Raw genomic sequence first — 22,831 nt, forward strand, 5'->3', positions numbered from 1 at the left:
AGCTGTATTTCTAAGGATCATGAAAGGGGATTTGTAAAAGGCTGGGCATCCTAAGAGATAAAGGCTGTTAGGGGAGGAATTTCCTTTAGGGGAATAATGGAGTGTCTGATGGGAAACTTGAAGAAATTTCTGCTCTCAAGGCAGAAGCAGACACAGAGACACTGATTGAGCACATTTAGTTTATTTAGGAGGTACAGGGACACACCAGGGAGTGAGGAGGCCATACAGGGAAGGAAGGCAGCTGATTAGTGGGCCAGTAGTAAGCCAGCTATCACAGTGGCTGCCTCAAACTTAATCCTGTGGGGGAAACTCTGGGAAATGGGGTAAAAAACTGCCTCAGAATCATCCTTGCCAAAGGGCAGGTCAGTGGTGAGGGGCCGCCCCCAGGCAGATGTTAATTCCCAGGTGCTGCTGATGTGTCCTGGGCACAGGCAGAGCCGGATTCTGAAACGGGGGCAGCGTTTCCAGGAAGACGAGGCTCTGAGTGTTGAAGTCAGAACGGAGCACATGGAAGCAGTCAGAGCGGCTGTGTGGAGCGTCACTGGCACCTGCTTGTCTGGTTTGGCGTGTTGTACCTGCTTTCCCAGGAATCATGTGAAATCTCCCATAATCTGCCCATATGTTGTTCATGCATTGGAAAGATGAGTCTGATGGGAAGATGTGACTCATTGCTGAGTATGGCCTTAAATGAGGCTCCACAGAGACCTGGCACTGTCCAAGCAGGCCGACCTCATCTGGTGATACAGCTACGTTGGAGTCATCAGATCCTTCCTAGTTGCAGTGACAAGAATGCAACTCTGACTTAAAAACCAAGAAAAATGAAACGTATTGGATCTTAGAACTGAAAAGTCCAGGGGATGGTCTTCAGGTACAGCTTGATTCTAAGAGCTCAAATGATCTAATCAGACTTTGGATTCTCTCTCTTTCCATCTCTTATGTCTGTCTTTCTCTGGACTGATTCCATTCTCTCCTTATTATGATAAGATGGTTTTCAGGAGCTTTAGGCTTGCATCCTGTTTTTCCATCCACCCTAGTAGAAAGATGATTTCTTCTTCTTTTTCTTTTTTTTTTTGGTGAGGAGGATTCACCCTGAGCTAACATCTCTCTGAATCTTCCTCCATTTTGTATATGGGACGCCTCCACAACATGGCTTGATGAGTGATGTATAGGTCCAAGCCTGGAATCGGAAACTTTGAACCCCAGGCTGCCAAAACAGAGCATGCAAACTTAACCAGTATGCCACCAGGCTGGCCCCTAGAAAGATGACTTCTTTTAACAAACAGTTACAATGAATTTCAAGCCTGAGGCTCATTGGCTGTGATTGGCCTTCCTTGGGTCATGTAGACACCCCTGAAACTCTTGCTGGGGCCAGAGTGGCTGCCCAGCACTGATTGGGCAGGCTGAGTTCACATACCTACCTACCTTAGAGCCAGAGGGGTGCTTAATTCAACCCAAATCTCACAGTCTGAGAAGTCGAAGAGGAGCTGTTTCCTGGGATAACATGAGTGCCATTGATAGAAAATGAAGAGTGCATGGATGCTAGGCAAGCAAAAGCAAGAGACATCCACTACAACCAAGAAAAACCAACAAGATGCTCACAGACCTGGGAGCTCAGGCCTATTTTAAGGACCTAGTACAAAACCAGCATCTCAGGTTACCATGACCCCAAATACCCAATCTTGATAACCAGCCCCCTTCCTGAGCCAGACCTACGGCTTCCTTTCAAAGCTGCTGACTCCAGCTGATGGATGAGGGTCCCAGGGTTTCCAAGGCACTGGATTTCCATTGACTGCTGTAACCTTGAGCTACAGACTTTATTGGCAGTATTTAACACAAATCTGTTTTCCATCCTTGTCAGATCCCGCTTCAATATGCGCCACAGGAGGAGAAGTCAAACGCTAAATTGATTTCTTTAATGGGGAGTGCTTTGCAGCTGATAGCAACCCTTCTGGAGATGCATTAGTCAGGTTACAATGGAATCTTTTCTCGCTGGCTTTTATGGACTCTCCTCTTTGCCAGGAGTATAGGACTCTGATATCATCATTTGCCTAACTGGTTTTTCTTTTAACTGGAGACTAAGAAGGTCAGGGCTCCCATCTCCTGCCTCTAGGTCAGAAGCTGGGTCTTTCTAGGGAAGATTTAACTGTAGGAGTTAGCATCTTGAGATTGCCAAGAAGGATTAGTGTCAAGGTGTTTCTTAGCAACTTGAGCGCAATAAGGGGCTGGAATCGTGTGAACGAACACTTACTTGGGAATCTGGGAGCTGGCCTTCTTGCCTCTTTGTGGGATTTTATGGACTGTTTATACTGTAGTTTGAGATAATTTGGTGATTTTTCTAGAATATAGTGAGATCTTGCTTACTTCTGTTCAGTAAGGATTCGTTCCATTTCTGTGTATAATAAAAATAATAATGGTGATTGGGGGCATACCCTTGTTCTGTGCTGGGCTCTCTCCATTGTCTCACTCTGTCTTCACAACAGTTCCATGAAGTGGGTCCTGTTATCCCTGCTATGCTGATGTGAGCCTGGAGGCAACAAAGTTACACAGCTTGCCCCGGGTCGTACAACTCATGTTATTAGTAAGTCTCAGGGCCTGTATTTATACCTTTGTTTGAACTCCAAAGATTGTTCTTTTAGCCACCACTGTATATTTCCATTCATGAGAAGGCATTGTACACTCATCAAAGACGGATTTGGTACCATCTCCTAGGATAAGGACCCAGATTTAGAGCATCACCTTCTGGAGTGTGACACAAAGAGAAATAAAAACTGGAGGGATGTGGCCAATACAGATCTTGTTAGCCACACCCACCATACCAACTCATGAGGAAGGACCATCTTTATTTCCTAGTTGTGTTGATCATAGAAGGTGTATTTTCAAGGTAGAGGCTGTTATCTTGTTAAGATATCAGGTAGATTTTCTGCAGGAGAAAAACCCAATGGTTTTTGCATCTTGGAATCCATCATGTATCTTGTCTTCAACCTTCCGAGATCTGACCTCTCAGGGGACACCGAGGCAGCTTAACACAACTGCATGACCAAAAATGACTTACTGTCTCTGAGCCTCAGGTTTTCCATCTGTATAATGGAATCGATGATGTTATTAATTACACAGGATAACTTGTGAGGGTTGAATTCAGTATTATACATTAGGGCTTCAAGAGATGTCAGTTGCTACTGTTTTGTTTTATGTTGCTGGGCTTCAATTTTTACATCTCTCCAATGAAGAAGCTGGATTAGCTCCATTTCTGGACCATGACTGTCACCTGAAAACGGATGGGGCTGGCTAGGGCAGAATGAGGCAGGAAACTGAGATCTGTGGACAAACTTGAGGGGTCAGAAACAGCGTCAGAAGTGAGAGCAAGTTCAGTCTAGCTGGTAACACTTGGTGTCACGAGGATCTGACTACAGACAAGAAGTGGTAATTGAAGTTGGCTGTTGGCATTCAGCACGTCCAACAAGGGATGATGGGCTGACATATGAGGCCAGCAGAATATGATGAACCTGTCACTGGGTATTAGGGACTGAACCAGATACCATTCAGAGACAGGGCTCTATAGATTGGATATAGACAAGGTTGTAGACAAGGGATGATGTTCCTGTTACTATTTCTGTGTAACAAACCACTGCCTAACCTAGTGGCATCAACTGGCCATTTTATTAGGCTCATGCATTTTCTGGGTAAGGAATTTGGGAGGGCTTGTCTCTACTCCCTGATGTCTGGGGCCTTGTTTGGAAAGACGCAAAGCCTGGGAGTGACTCACTGACTTGAAGCAGGAAACATCTGGAGGCACCTGCACTCACTTAGCTAGTGGTGATGCTGGTTACAGCTGGGACCTCAGCTGGGGTGTCAGGCAGAACACTTCCTATATGTGATCTCTCCATCTGGGCTAGTTTGGGCTCCCAAACTAGCATGGCACTAGGTCTTGAGACTGAGTGTCCCATCAGAGCAAGGCAGAGGTACATAGCATTTTTACTATTAGGCCTCAAAGTCACATAGTGTCACATACTCTAGGTTCAAGAGGAGGGAACACATACTTCGCTCCTCAGTGAGAGGGAGGGCGGAGTGACATTGTAAGAAAAGCCTGTGGGATGGCGATTTTGTTGCATCCATCTTTGCGAAATCCAATCTACCACGGGTGTTTATAGTCTAAGTTATTATTGTGTGAATATTAATAGCACAGACTCTGGAGCCAGACTGCCTGGCCTCATGTCCTGACTCCACCACTTCTTAGCCGTGTGATGTTGGGCAGGACATTTAAACCCTTCGTGCCTCAGCTTCCTCATCTGTGAAATGGGACTGCTAACAGTACCTATCTTTTTGGATCGTTGTAAAGATTAAATGAACTAAGAACATGGAAAGTACTCAGAACAGAGCCTGGCACATGATAAACTAAAGGCAAGTGTTTCCTATCATTATCATCACTAAGAAGGTTTCTGAGGCAGAGACTCAGGCTTCGGGAACCAGCCAGGAACAATTCAGAGACCCAAATGAAGGAACAAGATATAGGTCAACCTATTAGAAAACAAGGCCTGATGCTGATGTAGAATGTGAGACAAGAGCTGATTAATTGCTTCTCTTTTGGATCAGAACTGATCCCAGAGGTGGGACCTCTGTTTTAAAGGCAGACAGGAGCTGGGGGCCAGTGGCCCCTGCAGGGGCGAGGTGGGCTCCAGGCACAGGAAAAACACCGGGCCTGATTCTGTCACATCTGTTAACCGTCTGACCCCACCACACTTCCTTTCGCCTTTCTACACAGAAGCCCCTCCGAGTCTCATCGTGCCTCGTCTTACTTGCTGAGTGACAGGCCTGGAGCTAAGCCGTGTTACATCCTCAGTGAGTGACAGAGGAAGGAGGCGTAAGCCATCATGACAAAGGATTGTCCAGATCTGTTTGGGGAATATTCTAGTTGAAACAGAGGAGGAGAGCAATCACATGGGTGGGCTCCACCACGGGCTTTATGAAGCCCCTTGGTATAAGTCAGAGTTTTTTGGTGGCAGATGACAGAAACCCAGTTCCAACCAGCTTAAGCTAAAAAGGGAATTTATTTGCTGCTTAACTGAAAAGTCCGGGAGGAGACAGTCTCACTTGGGTCTATATGCTCCAATGATGTTGTTAGGAATCCTGTCTTTCAGAACCACTTTCCTTTCTTATTTACTTTTAAATTTTTGCCCCTATTCTCAGTTAGGATAAATCCATTCATTCATTAATTCGTTCATCAAACAGCTCTTATGGGTTTATTATGCACTAGGCATGTTTTAGTGAATAAGACAGCAAGTCCTTGATCTCCTGGAAATTATTTCCCGAGGAGGAAGATAGAATAAACAAGCAGACAGGTGAAAATGTATGCATCATATCATACATTTACATACATACAGCTACTAGTGTAATGGAGACAATAAAACTGGGTACAGGAATACAGAGCGACAGTAGAGGGAATAGTCACAGCAAATCTCTCTGAGCTGGTGACATGGGAAAAGGGACGCCTGTAGTGAAAGGGAGCCTGCTGTGGAGGGAAGAGTATTCCAGCAGAAGGAACAGCCCTGGAAAGACTTTGAGGCAAAGATCGTCTTGCTGTCTTTGAATAACTAAAAGGAGACCAATATGGCTGGGCCTTAGGGACCAAAGAGGAAAGTCATGTGAGAACAAGTGGGAGAGGCAGATGGTACAGGGATTCTGACCATGGTAAGGAGTTTAGATCTTATTTTAAGTGTAATGAGAAGTCATGGGTGACTTTTAAGTGAGGGATCAATATGATCTTATTTGCCTATTTAAAAGATCACTCTTTCAGTTTCGTGGGGAATGTGGTGGCAAAGGAGGAATCAATTCTTGGTTCAAGGCTGACATCATTCCGGATTAACAACCCCTCCAGACAAAGTCCCAGGGAGAGATCTCATTGGTCAGCCTTGAGTCACATGCAAATTCATGGACCAGCCACTGTGGCCATAGTGATGGGATATTTTGAATGGCCCAGTTGAGGTCCCATATCCACTTCTAGATGTCGGAATGGGGCTAGCCCCACCCCATCCACTGAGAACGAAAGAGTGATTCCTTAATTGAAAACTGTGGGTACGCTTAACAAATGAGGTGATGGATGTTGGACAGGCAAAAGGGATAGAAGTCCTCTGTGCTCCTCAGTGACATTCCCAAAGTGAGGACATCCATCTCTGCTTGAGCACGTTCAGTGATATCCAGGGGCTTCCTTCCTCCTTGCCTCTCCTCTCCGTCACTCACCAGAGCAGCCACTAGAGAATGGCTTGAATGGAAAGGCATTTCTTCCTGGTTTTAAACTAGGGCCATTTCCACTATGTGGTCCTTCTTCTACTTTCTGAAGCCTGTCAGGTGAGCCTAAATACTGTTCCATACAGACCTTTGGAAGAGAGTAGCAACATCTCCCTCAAGTATTTATTTGTCTACCCTGAATAACCTCGGTGGATTCCTTTCTCTCCCCAGGTCACAGCCCCTTTGTCATTCTAGTTGCTTTCCTTAGAGTCCTTAGGACTTCATCAGATTTTCAAATGCTCTATTCTGTTAATGGGGCGGGGAGGAGTGACTCTTGGTTTAACGGGAGCAATTTCTTATTTTAAGCCTAACCTAGGCCGAACTAAAACAGTATGGTGTGCAAATGAAGTTGTTCCCAGCTTAGACAAAGAAGTCACTAGTCCATCGATCATTGATGTTGGGGGGAGATATGGGGAGCAAAAAGCAGCTTGGAAAGCAGAATGGGAACTTACCAGGAGGGGGGATGTTCCTGGGGACCTTTGGGTTTTCTGTAGTTTATAGCCCTCTTTTTTATTTACAGGAGGAAAGTTGGTAGGAGTATTCCTCCCATACCATCCGTATTTACCTTCAGTATGGAATTCATTATGTTTTATAGTCATGCATTTATTCAGCAAGCATATATTGAGCACCTACTGCATACCAGGTACTGGGCAATAGGGATGTAAAGAGGAGCAAACACATCTTCTGGACTCAGTCTGTTGTGTGGACAGATCAGCAAATCACTAATGGTAATGAAGTGGGATCAGGGCTATATCAAGAATATATGCTAGTGAGGATCCTTCTAGGAAGTGCCTGACACTGGGGCTGAGGGTGGAGGATGGATGGGTGAGGTGGGGTGTGTGTGTGTGTGTGTATTCTGGGCAGTGGGAACAGTATACAAAGAAAGGCACCAGGGCTTGAGAGAATAGGGTGATGTGAGTTAAAACAAAGACGGGGTGGGGGGGGGAGGATAAATGGGATACAGCCGGATATTAAGCTTGATGGCTAGACAAGGTAGGTCTGGTCATGGCATATGCGGGCATTGGGAGTGATTGAGAGTGTCAATCATGGGCAGTGACAAGATCAGAGTTGTGTTTTAAAAAGGTACTTTGATAAATTTGTAGGGGGTGGACAGAGACCGAGGTGGTCAGAGGTGATGACAGGAGCTTGATGAGTGGGCAGTGGACCAGGGCAGCATGAAAACCAGAGCGGAGATAGTGGCTGTCTTAGTCAGTTCAGGCTGCTATAACAGAATGCCATAGACTGGGGGCTTAAACAATAGAAATTTATTTCTCATTGTTCTGGAGGCTGAGAAGTCCAAGATCCACGTCCCAGCGAATTTGTTGTCTGGTGAGAACTCTCTGCCTGGTTTGCAGATGGTTCTTTCTTGCTGTGTCGGCACATGGCAGAGAGAGAGAGATCATCTCTCTTGTGTCCCTTATAAGGGCACTAATCCCATTCATGAGGGCCCTAACCTCAGGACCTCATCACCCACCAGAGGCCCCCCCCCACCTCCAAATACCATCACATTGAGGGTTAGGCTTCACTATATGAATCTGGGGAGGACACAAGGATTATTCAGTCCATAGCAGTGGCCAAGGGGACAGAGGGACAAGGAGGGAAGGAGATGGAGTTGGGGCGATATCAGCAGCCCTGGTGAATGCCTTGTTTTAGGAACCTAGAGGTGGCAGGCCAGGCTCTGCACCCACATCCCTCTGGACCCCACCTCTGACCAACAGAATCTCAGTCTCTTCTCAGAGATTCTCCTGGGAGTGAAGCCAGTGTGAGCTGACTCTGGGGCCTGGTTGCTTATCTAACCTACCACACACCTAACTATGAAGATATGAAAGGAGGTTGTGACTGTGTTAGAGGGAAGGGAAGTAATATGTCTTGGATGGTTCAACATGATCAAGTCAAAAATAATACTCTGGAGTTCTATTAGACTTCCGTTCCTCATTTCACCCAACCTTTAGATTTCCTTAAGTATTGGCCCACAGGTACACTCTGGCCAGAAGGTAGGCTGGTCAAGCGTGGTTCAAATTCCAAGTCACCCTTTGCTAGCTGTGTGACCAATGACAAGTTACCTAAGAGCTTTGGTCTCTTCACAGGACTGTGAGGAGGACTGAATCAGATGGGGAGGCGGGAGGGGCTGGCTGGGGGCATGCCTGACCCAGCAGAACCCACTGAATTGGATTTCTTCCCTTCTCCTACTCCTCCCCTCGGTCCTCCTCCCCCGGTGACATACTAGGGGATGTTCCTGGAGAGGCTGCCTCAGCGAAGGAACTCTGTGGCTGATACATTCTCCAGACCAAGGTTTTGGGTCTTTTTTTAGTTTATGTTCAGCTCTTTTCCTTTTTTTTTCCCCTTTCTCATTTTAACAGATGAGAACTCTCCCTATATTTGACAACTGATATTCTGAAAATGACAAGACACCTCATTTGGGACAGAATGTGCTTGGGGATTTTTATGTGTGTGTGCACAGTGTTATCTGAGTAAGTCTGTGCAGGGGAGCCCCGGCAGGATGTCACAGAGAGCCTGGGACTCAGACAGCATCAGGCCCCAGCAGGGGGAGAAGAGGCGTTCACCCAGGCCTCGGTGGCACTGAGACCTGCAGATTCTTCTTCCTAGATGTCTCCGATCTCTCTCACCATCCCACTGTCCCTAGATTTTGTTTAGCTTATATCAAACTAACAACCTCTTGACTCATCTCATGAATCCAGTCTGCCTCCCTGGAACTCACTTTGCCTCCACGCTGATAATGATATTGGAAGGACTAATAGCACTCCAATAGTTAATATTTATTTTATGTGCCAGGCATGATTCTCAGCTCTTTGCGTGTATTAACTCATGTACTCTTCACAGCAAGTCTTTGTAAAACAGATCTTATCATCCCTTCTGCACAAATATGAGTGGCTCCCTACATAGTGGAATGAGGTTTCCCAGACGTCCCCCACTTTCACACCTCCTTCGTGGTTTTATCACTGTGAATGATCTTCGTGAATTCTGTCATATTGTATACCACCTATACCATTATTTACTCAAGCTTTGACTGTAAATTAACTCATTTTTGAAAAAATTTACATAGATTAAAATAATTCAGATGCACAGTGTCATTCAAACGCACAGTGTCATTCAAACGCATAGTGTCATTTGTCATCAGTAGACGTAATTAGGAGCATAAATATAATGCAAATAAAATAAAACAATGCTATTACAACCTAATTGAGGACTGTTGACAAGCCTCTCTGCCTGAGGCTTGCATTCTTTGTGCTGAAAAGGATAAGAATTAGAGAGATTACAGGTACACCAACCCCAAACCAAGACTGTCTCCTTGATGCAAAACCAAGATGTCAACAAGCGTTTACAAGAGAATATCTTCGTCTTACATCTCAATGCTCTTTAATACTGTGTTCCTCTGTCTTCCAACATCATCTCAGATTCACTAAAAGCAGTCCCTTATTTTGAAAAGTACTGTTTGACAAGCTCAAGTCCAGTGGGACCCTGATCAGTTTGACTGTCTCAGTCTCTTTCCACTCCCTAGCACAGTTTCTGTCTCCGTCTACTCCAGTCTCCCCATTCTCAATTACTTTCTTACTCTTTCCCACCTCTCTGCCTTTGCATTGCTGTTCTCTTTGACTGGAATGCCCTGTCCTTCCGACTCCAGCTGTCACTCTACCACACATTTTTTTTCAGATGTTGCTCCAATATTGCCTTCTCTATCGGGTCCTTCCCAAATCTCAAAGTAGAGTAAGTCAATCCCTCCTCTGTTCCCAATTTAAATGTTCTCCTTCCATCTCAATTGTCATGGCGTGCTGGAAGTTTCTGAGGGAGACATTGTTAGTTGGCTAATCAAATAGGCATTCCCATCCATCTTCCCTGGGTAGAAGCTGAAAAGCTCAAGGTGTGCTTTGTCAGCCTCCCCCCACCTGTGAGGGGAGAGCCTGTACACCAGTTCTGTCCAATGAGATGTTAGGACGAGTCTGTTGTAGAACGTCTAGAAAGGTGTATTGCTTCTTGGTGGTAATGGGAGAAGACCCCACTGGAATCATCCCTTCCTCCTTCTTCCTGCCTTGAAAGCAAACATGGTACCTTCTTCCATGGTACCATGGATGGTCACACAGCAACATGCATAGGAATAAGGAATCAGCATACTAAGGAAGGAGGAGTAGAAAGATACACATATCTCATCTGGAGACCATGGAGCCACCAGACCAACCCTGGGACCATCTACTTTAAAAATTCTTCTTAAATAAATTGTAAATGTCCTCATGGTTTTAGCCACTGTTAAGTAGAAGTTCTATTACATGCAGTTGAAAGTACTTCTGACATATAGTTTCTTTACCCATCTCCATCCCTTGCTGGATTTTGAGCAATCCTAAGGTGAGAGTAGTTTATCTTTATAATCCCCTCACTCACATAGAGCTTGGTGCGTGGTACTATCTGTTGTCACTATCAACAAAAACAGCTGATGTTTATTCAAACTCTGTGTCTGTCTGGTCCAAAGCCTGGATGCTTCACCATTATGGTATAATTCTGGCCATTGATCAAAGTGGAATGAATGAATAAATGAATGAATAACTTATCAGCACGAGCATTTGCAGAAATTGGTTTCTATGCCAATTTGACTTCACAACTCTATTAGAATTTATATTAGGATTTAAAAACTAAGGCTCTGTCATTTGTTCTGTATTTTGTTTTGTTTTTGTTTTCTTTTTTATCCTAACTCATGGAACTCATTCATGGGGGCATTACAGGGAAACAATTAGGGTGGATTCAGTTTCTCTTATATGCCTGGTGAGTTAGGTACGTGGATTCATGTAACATGACAACACTGGGATGTAGCTGTTACCAGAGGAATGATAGAGGTAGAGAGGTCAAATATTAAAATGCAGTCCTTTGAGACTCTGGATCCCATGTTCTTCCTATTCGGTCACCTGAGTAACACCTGCTTGAGGACCACTCTGATACCCTGCCATGGAAAATTGATCTGAGGAGTCAGGACGGGGACCCCATGGTGCGTCCTTGGAGTGAATGGGCTGGGTGTGTGCGTATGTGGTATAAGGGGAGGCTCTCCGGCTCCCCTGAGCTCATCAGCATGGAATCCTCCACAGCTACTACTTACTTTCCCTCCTGCCCTGCAGGTGAAGGTTCCTGGTGAAGGTACATAGGACAAAATTCACCCCTGGCCCTGAGCACACTTCTCTGTTTCTGCCCCAGGATGTTCACTTAGCAGCCGTGCCTCCACGGGTCCCAGGGCCATGTGCAATTGTTGGAGAGCCGTTCTCAGCATCTGTGGAAACTCAGCCAACCCCATGGGAGCTGGCAGCGCAATATCCCACGTCCAGCTCCAGGGAAGAAGAGGAAATATTCAGCAACCATTCTCAAACTGCTCTTCATTTCTTTCCCCTCCCATTCCCTGTCTCACACGGAGAGCTGCTCCGCGCCTCACTCTACGCTGGATGCCTGTGTTCTTCAGCCTGCGCCTCCCTCGTGCCTGTTCCTGTCCTCTGCCCCTGCTCTCATTCTTTCCATTATAAAACTCCCCCTAAAAACTGTCTGGCAAGGCAGGGCCTTCCTTAGAGTTTTGGGAAATGGGAAAAAATGAATTCAGCCTGCAGGGATTAAGGGAAGTTTGGAAACACAATATATTAGCATTGTTTTATCTTACCATATGTATATGTCTAATATCTACTGGGTCTGTCCCTGCGTCTCTTCCTGTATCCACCTCCATTCCACATCTCTATGGTGTTTGGATATAGATCTATGTTTCTTTCTTTCTGCATTTCCCTTTTTCTTTCCCTCTCCGTTCTCCTACTCCTGCCCCAACCAGTTGATAATCAGCTCCACACTCATTGCCCAGGAATGTGGCAGAAGAGAACTGAGATTCCTGCCCCCCACTTTCTTCCATGCTTTTGTGTTCAAATGCTGAAGTCCTAGATGGGGCAAGGATTTGGGATATAGTATAACATTATGGGGAGAATGTGGGGCCCCTCCTCCCCATCCTAGAAAGAAAGTCACTCCCTTCAACCCATTCAGCTGGAGGACAAGTGAAGAGGGGTGAGAGGAAGAGACCTCTGGGTGCAGAAGAGAGGTGACGCAGGCTACGCCTCCTGGACACATACAGGGGAGACCAGAAAACTCCACAGGAAAATGTCCACGTGGTACTTCTAGGCAAATGGGGCTCCAGACAGCTTTCAAAATAAATGCCAGGTGCTGAGCATGACGCAGAATCAGAAGAGAGCCTTTGAGGCAGCAGGGCAATGTTCAAACAGCCACACTGGCTGGAGTCATGAGCATCTTATCTCAGACTCCCAGCATCGTGGCATTGAACGTCAGGGTCAGCGAAGACCTCAGGAAGAGCCAGGGATTTTTTTCCCCCCACTGTACTCGGCATAATAGAGACTTAGGGTCAGAATTGAAGTTACTTTACAGGAAGGTGAAGATGATTGATAGATAGGCAGACAGACAGACATAGATACAGATATTGTGTGTATGTATGTGTGTGTGTGTATGTATGTATGTATTTGCACTCCCACGTTTGCGTACTGTGATTCATACCTGCTGCCTCATTTCATTGTTAACCTAGAAGGATGTGTATATAAATATGAATATGGCTATATTAAGTGCCCTCAACTTGGCACAGTCCTTTCTCAGGGCATCCCTTGTACATCCACATAGCTACTGACATCCTTTAATTATTAAAAACGCAGAGGAGGACTGAGCATTCTTGCCCATGTCTTTACCTCACCTTTCTCCCTTATTCCTGTTGCTCTGTACTCTAATTTCTGTCCAGCCAGCCTGAACTTCCTTCAGTGCCTCAAGCATGCTGGGCTTGCTCTCTCACACACAGCTTGCACACATGTTGTTTCTTACGTCTAGAACCACCTCCACCCCCCCTTATCCATTACATAACACAGACTGATCATCATACCTTTCTACCTGAATAATTTTTATATATCCTTCAAGTATCAGTTGAGAGGTAACTTTTTTATTTTTTAGGAACATTCTTTTCACCACTCCATTCAAACTTTGTCATATTTCCAGCACATAAATATTTCCTAGAACATACTAAGGCTTAATAAATATTTAGTGAGTGAAAGAATGAACATAGGGTGAATCAATGAATAGATAAATGAACAAATGAATGGATAGATGAGTGAGTGAAAGAATGGGTGAATGAATGAATGAGTGAAAGATGTTTGGGATTTCTGGCTCTCACACCTTAGCGATATCTACGGGTAAAACATATTCACTGCTATTCAACCTTTTTGAGTCCAGTGTGCCAGTCAAGCATCTTCATGTCCTTCATCTCTGTGTCAAGGAGCTGAAATAATAGGTGGAGGCATTTGCTTTTTAAAATCAAATCTTATTTTGAGCTACCAGAGGTCAGAACAGTAAAGCAGAGGCATAAATCACCCCTTTTGTTTTTATATCTTAGCACCTGACCATCTGAATTAGGGGACTTTCATTGACTTGTGGGAGGAGGTTGCCTGACTTCACAGACCCCCAAGGGCAACAGAAGTCATTCATTCATTCATTCCTGTCTTCATTCATCTCTTCAGTCAATATAGCTTGGCCATTAAGGGAAAGAATTTTGGAATTTTAATAGAATTGAGTTCTGATTTGAATTTTCCACATACTAGCTGTGCATCTTCGGGACAGTTATGAAGCTTTTCTGAGCCTCAGCTTGCTTGTGTATAAAGTAGGGCTCACCCTATTTATCTCTCAGTGTTTTTCTGAGCACTAAATGAGTTAATAAATGTAAATAAAGCATATTGCACAGTGCCTGGTACAGAGGCAATGCTCAATAAATGTTAGCTTCTATTATAAACTCCCTAATTTATTTATTCCTCCTGTCATCAAACACTTATCGAGCTCCTATTGACTAGCAGACCCTGAGCTGAGTAAAATACGCTTCCTACCTTTTAAGATCTCACAGTCAGTTGAGGTTGACAGATGCATGGGTCAATAACTAGGAACTCTGACAGATTTAATGGCAAAGTGTGGAAAGTGGCAGGACCGAGAAGGGGATGACTCACCCTCTCTGTGGGGAGATAGTAACATGGCTGGGGAAAGCCCAAGAATGCTGGCCTAATTGTGTGGGGAAGGTAATGCTGGGATTATAAAATGTCTTAAGCTGGAAAGTGGTATGATTGGATTCTTCCCCTAAAACTTCCTTGGCAGCACAGTGAAGGATGAAATAAAGGCACATAAGAGTGCGGAAAAGCCCATCAAGGGGGAGGCCTTCAATAGGCCAGGTGTTAGAATGAGGAGTGTCTGCATTGAGGAGGTGCAGGAATGCAGAAGAGGGGAAATATCGGGGGCTCTCTAACATTTTGCTTCTCAAAGAGTGGTCCTCGGAGCAGCAGCAGCAGCAGCATCCGGAAGCTTGTTAGGAATGCAGCCTCTCGGGCACCACCCCGGGCTTCCAGGATCCACAAGTCAGCAAGATCCCCAGGTGATGTGCCAGGGCACTGAGGCTTGAGAATAACTGCAGCTAGACGCAGTGGGATTTGGTGACCCCTGCAAGGGGGGTGAAAAGGAGAATAGGAATTTGGGAGTCCACAGAATCAAGCACGCAAACTGGATTCTGCTCCTTGAGAAATGGGAGAAGGTTATATTCTTCATTCATGATATTTTCGCCTTGATATTGATTTAGAACTAAAGTTATAAAAGAGAGACCCATGGTTTCTCCTTGAGCCCCCTGGGATGACAGCTCCAGAAGGTTCACTTACACATCTCTGCACATCGGGCCAGCTTTCTTTTTTTTTTTTTATCACCAAAGCCAAAGCTAAGTGTTTATGGCTGAGTGATAAATCCCCAGAACGTGGATTTCTTACTGGAAGTGCTGAGTCAACCTTAACTTCGGCAGTGCAAATGGTGCCACAATAAAATGTATATATCAGAGATGTAAAGGTCTTTTAAAATCGAGTTGACATTGCAGTATGTTTCCTTGAGATAAGGTGAGGATTTACGTTCATAAATAGAATTGTGAAGGCTGAGAGGCATAATTGCCAATTTGGGGTGTTGAGATTTGGGGATCTTTTGTCCTTGATCCTCACTGAAGACATCCTTCTCTTTTCGTGGCTTTTAATCTGGCTTTGTAATCAGAGACGAAGGAGCAGTTCTGAGGACCCCCTTGATAGGTTTCCCCTGCAAAGTGCTTTTCAAGCCAATTCAATTCAACAAAACATTAGTTTTTTGACCCCTACCCTCTGCCAGGCGCTTAACTACGTATCCAGACTATGAAGTGCAAAAGAATTCTGACTTCAGTAAACTCACAGACTAGCCTAGGGCAGTAGACTTTCATTTATTCATTCATTCAACAATATATTTTGAATGCTTATTATGTGCCAGGCACTAATTCTAGGGTGCTGGGGTTAGGGCAGTAAACATGACAGAGTCACTGTCTTCAAAGAGTTTATATTCCAATGAAGAAGACAAGCTGTAAAACCAGTAAACAGATAAATATGAAATATTATGTAATACTATGGAATAAATGCTGAAATAGAGGGATCCTGTGGGAGCACAAAAAGGAAACATTTTTATCTGCCTAAGAGAATCAGGAAATGAGGAGAGAGAGAAGACACTAGAATTGCCCGTTGATAACTAGTTGTTTACGAAGCAAATGCACAGAGGTGTGAAAATACAAGACGTGTTAAGCGCCAGTGTGACTGGAGTCTGGGAAGTGTGTTTGGGGATAGCTCCCGAGGAAGGTAAAATCGGGTAGATCCCTAATGAACTGCCAAAAATTTTAGATTTCAAGCATTAGAGAAACATAATAAGATGCCTGTCTTAATAAAAGTTAGGCTGGCAGTTGCGTGGAAGATGGGTATGATGGTGGGATTAACCAGGACCGTAGTGGAGGGTGGAGGGAATGAGACTTGGGGCTGATTCTAGCTGCCTTCGGCAGGGGGGCTTGGTGAGTGAAGGGTGATGCGGGCTCGGGGCAGGACAGAGGTGAGTCAGAGATGTCTAGGAGTGGACGTGTTGCCGGTTTTCTCAGATTAGAGGTAACTTCGATCTTGACATTCTGGCCATTTCCTTTGGATCTTATACTTCTCTGACCTGTTTCTGAAAAGTATCCTCAAAGGCAGAAAGCTGAAAAGTTCATCAGTGACCCAAAGTCTTAGCTGCCTGCCCTGGCTAGGCAGCAGAAGGCACGGGAAAAGAAGTCGAAGGGGCAGCGCAGAGAAGGCCCTGGCAGCCCCCTTATCCTAACGGTCAATATTGACACTCCTCTGTGTGTTTGATTAGGATTGTTGCATCGGCCTGCGGGCCTCTTGAAACACACACACAGCGCACATGTTCTTCATTGCAAAGTGCGTATTTTTAATATTGATTTCTCCAAATCCAACAGGCCTCATTGATTTTCACAGGACCTGGAAGAAAGACTGTGATAAACCAAAGATGCTTACAGCTTCATCAGCCCGAAGGACATGACTTATTTTCCTCTTCCTTGAACTTTGCTTGGCTTCCTGAGAATATAACTTATTTTTATTTCTCTCTTTATTTCTTTATTTTGTATCAGCCTGTATTAAAGTCCTATAAATAACCTTGGAGATTCATTTAATTTTCCTTTGGTTATCCTAAGTCGGAACAGATGTGTGTTTGCGATAGAACAGGGGAGGAGGAGGATGAATCATAGGTGTGGGGAGAGATAGGAGGAACCTGCTGGCATCCGTGCTGGAACCTCTGACAGATTTTAGGAGGTTGGCAAGGAATGCAGGCTCAACCTGGCTGGGTCTGCTTGGACCCGATGACATCTGCCACAGCTGAGCGCTTGGAAGTCGAGATACCAAATAACGGGCCAGGGAGGGGCTCAAAGTCATAGAGTGATGTGTTTTCTGGCATCATCTGACTGGTGCCTACCCATTGCTCAGGCCACTAACCGGCGTCCTTGCTTCTTTTCTTACATGCTTAAGAGATGTGGAGGTGAAGGTGGGTGGGAGACCTGAGGTCAGAAATACAGCTGTGGGATTCACAGAGTATGGAGATTGGTTGGTTGATCAAAAAGCCGTGATTAAGCATCTGTTGTATGCCAAGCCCTGTGCTGGAAGCTGAGGCTGTGTGAGGCACATTCCAGATCCTCATGGACAAGGCATTTTACCCTAAGGTGAGGGCAAATGTCCTTTGCATTGCCTGTAAGGAATTAGAGTGTCCCATCTCAGGCATCAGGCTGGCTGGGGCATCAGGAGTATGAGCCAGGGTGAGGACAAACCATCAAGGTCAAGCATGGGAGGGCAGCTTATCTCTGTGTGTCCAGGAGGCATATCTTGTCCTGATGTGTTACAGTAGGATATTCAATGCCAAGAGTGTATTGTCGTTTAAGTGTTAGAAATGAGAAGGTGCAGAGGTAGGAAAAGGTGTAAAGGGGAAAATCCTTAGGAAAGGAGGCCCAGAAGACCAAGGAAGGCATCAGAGTCCAACCATGTGGTCTTGGGAGACAGAATGAGGTGCCCTTTTAGAAAGGATTAATGAGAGGAAACCAGGACAGAAGTCCATTTGGCCAATACATTGAGGTTGTGAAGATGCTCCACTCCACAGCACTGGCTGAGGCTGATGGCATTGCCATCAGGATTTCCATCAGGGTGAGGATTAGAGCAGAGCATCCCAAACACTAATGTGCATGGAGTCACCGGGGAGGTTGTTAGTGTGCAGATCCTGGTTTAGCATGTCTAGGGTTGGCCCGAGATTCTGCATTTCCAGTTGCCTCCCACATATTCTGTAGGCCACACTTTGAGAAACCCTATCAGAGTGGATACAGCTGGGAGGTGTTAGGGGGCACAGCCTGCCATCTACAGATGGACATAGGTCACCTGAGAAATAATCACTGGTGAATTTTTTTTTTTTTGAGGAAGATTAGCCCTGATCTAACTACTGCCAGTCTTCCTCTTGTTTTTTGCTGAGGAAGACTGGCCCTAAGCTAACATCCGTGCCCATCTTCCTCTATTTTATATGTGGGACACCTACCACAGCGTGGCTTTTGCCAAGTGGTGCCATGTCCGCACCCAGGATCCAAACCAGCAAACCCCGGCCGCCGAGAAGTAGAACGTGCGAACTTAACCACTGAGCCACCTGGCCGGCCCCCAACTAGTGCATGTTTAACTGAGACTCGGTAGGTTTTTATCACCCATACCTCATCTTACTCTCCGAACAGCATGGCCACGGAGGTTTAACATGAGCCCCTTTGAACAAATGAGGCAAAGTGACTTGCCTCATTTAACACAACCCGTTAGCTGGTGAGGGTCTCAAGAGACTTGTGGAGGCGTCCATCAGACACAGCTGTTGCAACGTAGGCTGGAACCCCTACTCTGCTATTTAGCAGCTGTGGGACTCTGGGCCATCACTGCTAAGCCTCGATGGTCTCATCTGTACAAAGGGATCTTATGTGGATTAAAGGACACACGCCGTGTAAAGGATTTTGCACAGGTTTTATACTCTGGGAACATTGGTTGTTATGCAGGGGTTGGCAATCTTTTTCTGTAAAAGGCCTGATAGTAAATATTTTAGGCTTTGAAGATTGTAAAATCTCTGTTATAACAACTCAGTTCTGCTGTTTTATCATGAAAGCGGCATAGACAACAAGTAAATGAATAAGTGTGAGTTCCAGTAAAATTCTATTTACAAAAACAGGTGGTGAGCAAGAATTGCCCCCAGGCCGTAGTTTGCCATCTCTGATATAGAGCATTATTCTAATAATATTCTTACCAGAAGAAGGCACAGCACGAGGTCCGATGAGAAAGGCCAGGAAGGAGAGTAGATAATGCTCCATGCTCTAGATGGAGCTTTGTTTCACTCACACATGAATCACAAACGATGCCCAGGCTCTGCCCAAGTCTGATGGTTTATCTCACCAAAATGGAGAGTAAAACAAAATAATTGTAGGTAACTTAATGCCCGGTAATAATGGACTCTTTGATAATGGAGCTGTTAGGGCTAATGAATAGTGACATCACCGCAGTTTACTGTACTGAGAAATAGGAAGACGTTCCCTCCAAGGGCCCAGGAATTACAGAATGAATCTCTGCGAGGCAGAGTCGACCAGGTAAGTGTTATCAGTCAGAGAAGGCTGCTCCGTCCTGGGCGATTCCCATGCCGATGGCACTTTCAAGAATCACGAAATCAGGCCCCCTAGGGATTGCCTCCCCTGCTTTATTGAGGGGGATGCAGAAATGGGGGTCACCACAGTGGGGACTGGAGGAGATGGTGGGAAGGTCTGAGCACCCTGCCTGTGGCTCTGTGGGCAGGTGGGGCATCCTAGGGCAGGCTCAGGTGTAGACACCAAACCAGCCTTGGGGCTTAACTGGGAGCTCTTCCCATCCTCAGCCCCACCCCAGCAGTCCAGAGAGGGATAGGGTTTGGTTTGGTTTGGTTTTCGTTAGGTCTATTTTATTCACCTCGATGTCCCCAGGCCTTGGCATGTGGAAGGACTCAATAAATAGACTGAATGAGTGAGTGAGTGAGTGCCGCCTGTCTAAATGCAGCAGGAAACAGGTAAAAGTGGGGCATGGGAAAAGCAGAATCTAGCCTTGTTAAGAGCCTAGAAAGGGCATGTAAGAGGGCTGTTGATTCAGAAAGTCTCAATTCCAGGTAGGAAAGAAGCACTAGTCAAGTAAGGAGATAAGGCCCAGCAGAAGGAGGCCAAGGGCCATATTAGGATTCCTGACTATCCGTCCCCCATGTGGAAAACTGACCTCACCACACTCTCTCTCTATCTTTGGATCTTCAACTGCTGTGTTCCCTCATCCTGGAAGACTTTTACCCCATTTCTCCTGGCTAACTCCTCTTCACCCATAACCCCAAAGCTAAAATGTTGCTCCTTCAAGGAAGAAGACTAAGCTAGCAGCACCACCCCACCCCACACATCACACCTGCTCCCACAGTTCTCCAGACTTCCCATCCGACAGCACTCACCACCCTGTAATTGTTCATTTGAGACTCCCTCGCTAGGACATCAGCCCGGCAAGAGTAGGGACCAGATGTGTTTGCTTCATCGTTGCATCCCCACTGCCAGGCGCAGGACTTGGCACACAGTAAGCTTTAGTGGGATTTCACAGGATGGGTCTCGGGTCTTCTTAATTCTGAGCACCACTGGATGGAAGTGCTGAAGATGTTATCATACTCCTGTGGCTTGCCCTGGCCCTACACTGGACTCAGCTGTCTGGAGAAGGACGTACTGTTTCCATCTGGCAGGGGTTGGGGAGCATGGATTGATAAACTGTTCATCTGTTTCACCGTAATATATTGGGTGTCTGATAGGTGTCAGTTCTGTTTCGATGCCAGTGACATAAAGATGAATAAAATATCATTCATCTCCAGATTAGGGTCACAAAGTGGAGAGAAAGACACACAAACAGACACTTGCTGTACGGTAAATAATCTGTGAGTAGGGGTCTGTTTTGGAAGTTCTGGGAGCGTGGAGGATGCGGCGGGGGCTCACACTGTTTACAGCAGTGTTCTTTGACTTCAGTCTGCAGATGGAGCATCTGGGATCTTGTTGAAAGGCAGGTTTGATTCCGTAGGTCCAGAGTGAGGGCTTGAGATTCTGCTTTTCTGATAAACTCCCAGGTGGTGCTGATCTGTTGGTCCATGAAGCCTACTTTGAGTGTAGAGTTTTGAGAAAGGTGAAGAAGGTGATGTGATGAAGCCTTGAGGGATGAATAGAGTTTTGCAAGGTGGAGAAGAGAGGAAAAGATTACCAGGCTGGAGAGCAAATGATGTGCAAAGGCACAGGGGTGTGTGGGTTCAAGGCTTGTTTGGGTGATTGTAGCAAGTCTAGCACGATCAGCTCTTCGAGGGCTGGGTGATGAGGAGAAGGTAGCCAGTCCAGGTCACGGAGATCCTTGCGTGCCATGCTGAGGGATTCAGAATACCTTATAAGGGACAGGGGGCCACGGAGGCTCATTCAGGAAATAACCTAAAGGAGTATGTTTTGGAAAGATCATTTCATTGACAGGCTGGATAGCTCGTAATTTGCTTTTCCAAAGATAAATTAAAAAAAAAATCACAAACAGAGATATTCCCTCTAAAGCAGGGTTTCTTGACTTTGGCACTGTTGAGATTATAGCCAGATAATCCTTTTTTGGGAGGCTGTCCTGTGCATCGTAGGATACTCAGTTGCTTCTCCCCACTGGATGCCAGGGGCATCCTCCTTCCCAGATCTGACAACCAAAAATGACTCCAGACATTGTCAGATGTCTGCTGGGGTGCAAAATAGCCCACATCTGAGAACCACTATTCTAAAGCATGAAATGCTTCATTCTTCTTTGTATTCCCTTCATGGAAGCCCAGACCCTTCAAATATTCAGTAGCGCCCAAGATGCCTGGAATAGCTTCTGTTGAAGAGCATCATCTCTGAGCCAGATCGATCTGCTTGCTGGTTCTCTGAAGCAGCGGTGAGGAGAGGAACCTGGTCTGGAGTGAGAAACACAAATGCTCCTGCTTATAAATTCTGCATTAAAAATAATAAAATCATTTGCCCATCCCTTCATTTCTTGGCTGTTTCCCTCTTCGTGATACACAAGGAGTTGTTGAGGAAAATACAGCTATGTAATGAAAATTCCAAGTCCTTAACATCTGGGGATGTGTTTGGAGTTCTAAGAATACTTTTAAGGTAAAATAATACCACAAATCATCTCCCACAGATGATATTGAACTTCTGGTAATTTCCTGTCCATCGTGATACGAGATCAGGTTAGCTGATTCTTATATGACCGAGCTAATATCTCCCAACCTTTCTACCTTTACATTTTCCTGGTAACTATCTGTAAGAATGGCAGATTAGGGCATATTATTGTGGAAAACATGAATGAACAAAAAAAAGTATGCTTTCTCAATATTTATCGTCTTGGAGCGTAGTAGGGTGGGCAGTGTAGTAGAGTGGTTAGACACCTGGGGCTTCAGCTTAAAATAGGCTCGGGTTCGAGTCAGAGTCCTGACCCCATTATAAGATTGGATGAGCTATTTGGCCTCGCAAGACTTAGTTCCATATCTGGAAGAAAAAGAGTTTGTGAGAATTAAATGAAAATATGGCATGTTAAGGGCTTAGCTGGGTGCCTGGCACTTAAGGGAAAAAAAGGGAAGTTATTAGTGTGAATTTTTAGGGTAAACATCATAGTGATCTTTACTTGTTTGAGGAACCATGAAACTGTCATTCATTATGCATCTGTTATGGGCCAGACAACCATAGGATGCACGGACACTTGACCAGACCTGCCCTGGCCTCGCATCACTCATCAGTCACAGAGGAAGAATTCCCGTCTAGATCTGACTCCAAAGCTATGTTCCTGCAACAACATGCCACTGTGCTGAGATTTGGCCATGCCGGCTAAAGTGAAAAGTGTTGGGCTGTTTGACGCTCTGGCGTAGCGTAAACTCTGAAATGTCAGCTGTCTAGTTTTCCACCTCCTTGGTGGTGGTTGCGTTGTTCTTTGAATCCATTCTTCAGTGCAGTTGCTGCTGCCTTCCACTATTTGCCAATTTTATGGCCTTGGGCAGGTTAACCTACCAGAACCCTGGTTTCCACATCTCTATAAAAGGGGGAACAGTCCTTTGTACGTGGGGGTTA

The 22,831-nt window shown here is 45.5% G+C and overlaps 1 long non-coding RNA gene across 1 annotated transcript in view; it reads right to left on the reverse strand.

The window, feature by feature from the left end:
- Positions 1-22,831, reverse strand: part of LOC139074891 (uncharacterized) — a 258,563-nt gene that overhangs the window by 210,537 nt on the left and 25,195 nt on the right. The window lies entirely within an intron of this gene.

This window comes from Equus przewalskii, chromosome 12 (genome assembly GCF_037783145.1).
Source record: "Equus przewalskii isolate Varuska chromosome 12, EquPr2, whole genome shotgun sequence".
Lineage (NCBI taxonomy): Eukaryota > Metazoa > Chordata > Mammalia > Perissodactyla > Equidae > Equus > Equus przewalskii.